Source organism: Molossus molossus, unplaced genomic scaffold, assembly GCF_014108415.1.
Source record: "Molossus molossus isolate mMolMol1 unplaced genomic scaffold, mMolMol1.p scaffold_m16_p_5, whole genome shotgun sequence".
NCBI lineage: Eukaryota > Metazoa > Chordata > Mammalia > Chiroptera > Molossidae > Molossus > Molossus molossus.
The window spans coordinates 4894409-4901372 of NW_023425388.1; positions in this window are offsets into that span (position 1 = coordinate 4894409).

The window sequence follows — 6964 nt, forward strand, 5'->3', positions numbered from 1 at the left end:
AAACCATAAAAGAGGAAGATCAAATGGAATCTCTTTCTTTCAACACAGACAACCGCCGTGAGACTCCCCGTTCGGGCAGACCGAGCGCAGCCTCGAGCGTCCGTCAGTCATCCTGACAAAGCCATTCGGGCTGAGTGATGTCGGGAGTGAAATAAAACAGGGGAGGGAAAACCGGAGCACGATAAAAGGCATTTTTCTTGGTCTGCTGAGAACTCGCTGTAAGTTATCCATTCGGGAGGGAAGGCCTCACTTCCTGCCAAGGACGGCCCCGTGTGATCTGGGGTTCTCAGGTGACTCTTGTTTGACAGCGATAGAATGGAAAGACAAAACTCAGTTTTCATGTCCCTCAAAAGGGAGCCAGCTCTTTTGTACCCTCACAAAGAAAAAAATGTACATAAACAAAAGAAGGGACACCGGGCGCTGTTCCCGTCTTTCTGCGCAAACCTGAGCGAATGGGCGAGAACAATGCCCTGAGAACGCCGGCCAGCACCCCAGGCTGCCAGCAGCCCCGCCTGGCCCCGGCCTGCGCACTTGGAGCAGGTCCAGACTGGCTGTGGGGCCAGAGCCCGGGACGGAACAGGCCCAGGCAGCGTTCTGAGTGCAGGTGTCTGGCCCCCCAGCTCCCTGAAGTTCCTCCTCTTCTGGGTCTTCCTGTCCCAGAACCCAGACGGCCGGAGACGGCCAACAGAAGGCTGCCCCCCTCCAGACGAGACTCCGAGCCCCACCCTACACTGGACCCAGCGTTGCAGGATCAGAGGGCAGCCGTGGGAACGCCCAGCAAGGAGCTGTGTGGACATCACCACGTGGCAGCAGGCAGGCCGGGCTGAGCTCCGCGGCAGGCACTTTGGCCACAGCATCTCCGCAGCGAACATTCTTGCCACGTAACTAGTTGGCTGCGAGGAGATTTTGCCATTTAAAAAAAGAGAAAACCACGATGATAAAAAAAAAAAAAAAGAAAAAAAAGAGGGAGATGTAAAGAAATTTAATAAAATATGAAAAAATAAAAAACAAAATCCTAAAGATTTTATTGTGAGATGCAAACCATTTGACTACATTTAATATGTGTGTGGCCCTGGCTGGTGTTGCTCAGTGGTTAGAGCGTGGGCCCCTGGACCCGAGAGTCGCGGGTTCAATTCCGATCAAGGGCATGTACCTCGGTTGCGGTTAGGTCCCCAGCCCGGGTTGGAGTCCTAGGGGATGTGTTTCTCTTCCTCTCTCTCCCTCTCTCCTCCTCCCCTCTATCGGAAGATAAATGGAAAAATATCCTCAGGTGAGAAAGTAAACAAACAGAACGTGTGCAGACTCAAGGCAATACCGCACAAACGACAGGCTGTTCTGTGGGTGGCACCTAAGCACTGGCCTCCTTCTGTGGAAACAGTGGGCACAACTCTGCCCTCAGAGAGGCTCCAGGCCTCGCTTTCCCCTCCCCACGTCCTGAGTTTCAAAATAAGAAACCAACCTGCCCGGCCGGTGTGGCTCAGTGGACTGAGCATCCTCCCACGGCCTGAGAGGTCCCGGCTCAACTCCCGCTCAGGGCACATGCCGGGTTTCAGGCTCGATCCCCAGTGGGGGGCATGCAGGAGGCAGCCGGTCGATGTATCTCTCTCATCGATGTTTCTATCTCTGAAAAATCAATAAAAACATTTTTTTAAAATAAGAAGAAGAAGAAGAAACCAACTCCTGGGGCAAGAGATCACGTCTGGAAGAAACGCCGGCTACTTTAAGACCACGGTGGGCCACGCCTGCCCATCACTGCAGAGACCACGGCGAGGGCTGGCTGGGACCCACACGTAACACAAACACGGGAGCAACGGAGAAATGAAACCAAACCACAAAAAAAACTCTCAACCCGTTATTTTATCTTTTTTATGTCACTTGATCGAGTCGTCAAGAGAGAAATAAAACCAGACAACAAAGCTGTCGACCAGTTATTTTCTCTTTTTTACAGCAAAAGTGCCTCACAGCCAATAGTTCTGTGGCAAAACTGTTTGCTGCAGAGATGTGCACAGCAAACATGCTACAGTGGCGAGAGGACCTAGAGCCCACTGTGCTCTGCTGAGTCCCCGTTCTTGTGCAGGGACGCGACTTCGCCCGCTGACCCACCAAGCTGGATTTCCTCATCTCTCGGGAGCACAGTGCCCGGCGAGGATGACCACTGTCCAGGGATGGCGCCCATCTGGGACGGTGCTGGCCCAGCGCCTCCGCTGTCCCTGAAGTGCTAAGGCAGCTTTTCTGACTCCCCAAGCACACAAATCTGTCCAAGTGCCAACTTGGACTCAGCAGGTCCAGGCGGGCCTGAGAGTCTGCATTTCTAACAAGCGTCCGGGGTTGCTCACGCTGCTGGTCTGCAGATCACCCTTGAGGGGCAAGGTCCTAAGGCAAGTGACCCCAGTAAAAGGTGCCGTCAGTGCTTATCAGCTTCCTGAGGGACGCTCTGGTGGCGGTGGTCTCTCCTAGAGACTCCTGCCACTAGTAATCTGTAAAAGCAAAAAGGTGGCGAATCCCGGTGGCCCACTAAAGAGACGGAATATTTCCTCTTTCTCAAAATGTCTGTTGGTCCCCTGAGTCATGGCTCCCAACCTCGGCTATGCCTGGCTGCCGGCCCTGTACACTGAACCACAACATCACAAACAGCTCATGATCTCAACCCGAACCCTCTTCAGCAAGATCCATTTCCCAAACGAGCAGCAGCCGCCACAGGAAGGAACTCCCATCAGCCACGTGTAGGTGTCGCTCCTCTTCCCATCAAAGGGGGAAACCTTTGACGCTGGATGAGGCCTTGCGAGCGCTCTAGACGAAATGCCACGAGAAAACAAGCATGCAGCCAAGGCCGGGCCAGGACGTGCACAGATGCAAGAGGTAGGGCAGGGTGTGCAGTGGAGAACCGTGGATTCGTCTTGATCTAAGGACAGCCGGTGGGGCCCTGAGAACGCCCAGCAGACCCATGAAGCCATTTCGAGTGAGGCTGCCAGGGCGTCCCCGCCCTTTGGGGTCTGGAGCCTGTCGGTGACGTGCAGGGCGGAGCCCACGGTGCAGCGCACGCAGCCTTGCTGTCCTCACGTTGCACACACCCAGCACCGGCTGGCCAGCCCCCGTCCATCCGAGGACACGGCTCCTCTCCGCCAAATGCGCCAGTTTCTAATTCTAGAAACATGTGGCAGAAGACCAGCCCCGGGAGCAGGCTCCCTTTCTCGGTGTGGGTGGGCAACGTACACTCCCCAAAAGTGATGCTTCCGCTTCCCTCTGTGTCAGGACCTCTGTCTACATGTGCTCGGTGACCACAGAATTAACACCTGCTACCTCATGGGAGAAATTCTCTCCTTTTCAAAGAAAAAGTGCTAAATATTGACATTATTGATGGCCTGTCCACAGGCAGAGACAGAGCAGTTCCTGCGTCTTACCACCTGCCTCCTCTGTCCCCCTGAGCCCACCACACCCGGCCAGGCCCCTTCATCTGGAACTCATGTTTACTGGCCTGTTTCTCATCCAAGGAGGTCCAACGGCCACAGGCGAATCTGAACGTCTGCTTTTACCCCAGTAGCAACACAGAGTTGGTCCTGCTTTGTCCGGACCGTCTACCCTCTGAAAGGAACGCGCCCTGGCCGTTTGGCAGAGCAGCAGGTAAGCTTCCTCAGCTCAGCGGTCCTCTCCCGCCATCAAGTGGACGAAGACGGAAGTGTCTCAAGCTCACTGCCAAGTCCCACAGACTCGGAGCACCACTTGGTATTTTTCGGGAACCGGCCCCAGCCTTTGGGACAGTGACAGGTGCGGCTTGTTTTTAAAGGAGACACAGCTGAAATGCCCCGAGCACCTGTCGTGGGCTGGCCACTCATGTTTAACTGGACTGGCCGAACCAAGCGTTAAGCACTGAGCTCTGGGTTAATCTGTGCTCGACTCAGGCTGGTACTATTTATAAGATTATTTCAGCAGCATTGGCACTCTCTATCCTGCCTCCCAAAACCATCGTGACGGTGGCCTTGGAAAACCAGAACGTTCCAGCTGGGAGAAATTAAAGCAGCTGTGCCCATCGCCCCGAGGCTCCGAGAGGGAACAGTGGGGCACGCGAGACACCTGGAGCTTCAGGAACCCCACATGCGCTAAAAGGTCTTCAAGCTGAAACAAAAATATGCCAACTCGTAACATGAAAACACATAAAATTCACTGGTAAAGGTCAATATATAGCCAATTTCAAAATATTCTAATATTGCAATGGTGGTGTGAAAATCACTTTGAACTTGAGCCTATAGGTTAAAAGACAGATTTGTTAAAAAATAACTATAACAACGATATTTTGTTAACGAATACACAATATGAAAATATGTAAGCTGGGACACCAACAACATCCATTGTGAGTGTGAGCAAGTAAACCTGTAGAACGTTTTACGTAACTTAAGTTATCAGCCTAAAATAGTCATGACCGTAGGGTGGATGATGAGAGCCTCGTGGTACCACCAAGCAAGCAGAATGGAAGCACACCCCTACAGGACTCAGCTTCCAAAGACAGCAGGAGAGAAAGACAGGAGTTACAAAGCAACCAGCAAGCAGTTAACAAAATGGCAATAGCAATCAAGTTATTCAGATGGAAAAATGATTTAAATTCCCTAATTCAAAGGCCAAGAGTGGATGGATGAATTTTTTAAATGGCTTTTAAAAAACCAATGATAGCCTGGCTGGTGTGGCTCAGTGGTTGAGCATCGACCCTGCACCAAGAAGTCACTTGGTTCAATGCCCGGTCAGGGCACATGCCCAGGTTGTGGGCCCGATCCCCAGTGGGGGGCCTGCAGGAGGCGGCCAATCAATGTTCTCTCTCATCGATGTGTCTATCTCTCTCACTCTCTCCCTTTCTCTCTCTCTAAAATCAATAAAGGATCCCTGGCCGGTTTGGTTCAGCGGTTAGAGCGTCGGCCTGCGGTCCTGAGAGACCCGGGTTCGGTTCCCGCTAAGGGCGCGTACCTCGGTTGCAGTTTGTCCCCGGCCCTGGTCGCTTGTGTGGGTGGCAGCCACTCGATGTGTTCCTTTCACGTCGATGTTTCTCTCTCTCTCTGTTCCTCTCTCTCCCTCCCACTCTACCTGAACAAAAAATGGAAAAATGTCCTCGGGTGAGGATAAAAATAAAATAAAATAAAATCAATAAAGGAAAAAAAAAAAATTTTCCAAATCGCTTAATTGAGATGTGACTCATGTGCCACACAATTCATGGAAAGTGTGCAGTTCAGTGGGTTTTAGACTATTCACAGTTGTGCAACCACCAGCACATCAATTGTAGAACAGTTTTCATCACCCCAAAAGGAACCCCGGACGCTTCACTCTCACCCTCGACTCCCTCCAGCACCCAGCTCGCAGCAGCCACGGTCTACTCCCATCGCTGTGACCCGCCTGCCCTGGGCGCTTCCCGTGGATGAGATCACGTGGGCTTTGGGGCCGGATTCTTCACTCAGCATAACGATCTTAAGGGCCATCCATGTCCAGGACTTCATTCCTCCCTATGGCTGAAAAGTTCTCCATTTCAGGGACACACCTTTAGTTTGGCCCCTGGCCTGCTGAAGGACATCTGGGATTGCAGGGAGTCCTCACGTTCGTGTCTGTGTGGACGTGTGTTCAGTTCTCCGGGTGTGTACCTAGGAGGGAACCGCTGGGTCTTAAGGTCACTCTTTGCTTGGCCTTTTGAGAGACTGACCAACTGATTCCCAAGCAGCTGGCCCACTTCCTTTCCCACCAATGGCGGACAGGCTCCCAAGTTCTCCAGATCCTCAGCAGCTCTCGTTCTCGTCTGTGTTGATGACAGCAGCCCGAGTGGGTGTGAAGTCCACTGGATTTCTGTGAGCAGCTTTTAGAATTTGTTCACAGCCTAATGTTAAAACTGCATGGAATGGAAGGAAATTAAACAAGAAGTATCCAGGGAAAGGTTACAACAGACTGAGAAAGACAGAGATGCCGTCTGAGAAGAGAGGACCAGCCCTGAAGAGAGCAGTTGGCACACTTGTGTGTGGTGCAGTGACACTGGGTGTGGGGTGCAGTGACACTGGGTGTGGGGTGCAGTGACACTGGGTGTTGCACTCTGACACTGTGTTTGTTGCACTGACACTGTGTAGTACACCGACACTGTTTGTTGCACTGACACTGTGTGTGTTGCACAGACACTGTGTTGCACTGACACTGGTGTGGTACACTGATACTGTTTCACTGATGCTGTGTGTTGCACTGACACTGTGTGTTGCACTGACACTGCGTGTTGCACTGACACTGTGTGTAGTACACTGACACTGTGTGTTGCACAGACACTGCGTGTTGCACTGACACTGTGTTGCACTAACACTGCGTGTGTTGCACTGACACTGCGTGTGTTGCGCTGACACTGTGTGGGGAGCACACTGACACTGTGTGTGGGGCACAACCCTATTGTGTGGGCTGTGACCCTGCTGTGTGAGATGACACTCCTAGTGCCCCAGCCTGAGCAGTGCCTCTTCAGCTTTTAGCTGGAAATATGTGAGGAATGCCTGAAACCTCCTTAACTTCTAGGTGTCTGTCCCCTCGGGCCCAGTCTGAGTAGGAGGTTTCCCACCCAGACTCTGCAACCCAATACCAGCAGGGTAGGTGTGTTAGGAGCCTCGGGCATGCACAAGGCACCAAAAAAAGAGAACAGGAAAAAATGTTCGAGACACAATAATAATGTTTATTTCTAACTCTGTCAGAGGAACCCACTCACTGGGTTCTGTGTGTTCCACATGAGATGGATTCGATTTCCAGGAGGGAAAACAGGAGGGCTCTGGGCAGCAGGAAGGTCTGAGCAGCGCAGGCCCAGCCCCAACCTCTGGGAATCCAGAGACCCCTCCATGGCGCCACCCCCTGCATGACGCACCCAGGGGTCCCTGGAGGCCAAAGCCCCTTGAGGTTATAGAGGGATACCCCCTTCTTCCCACCCTGGTTCTGAACAGGGTATAAAATAAGAGTCAGGATAGAGGTC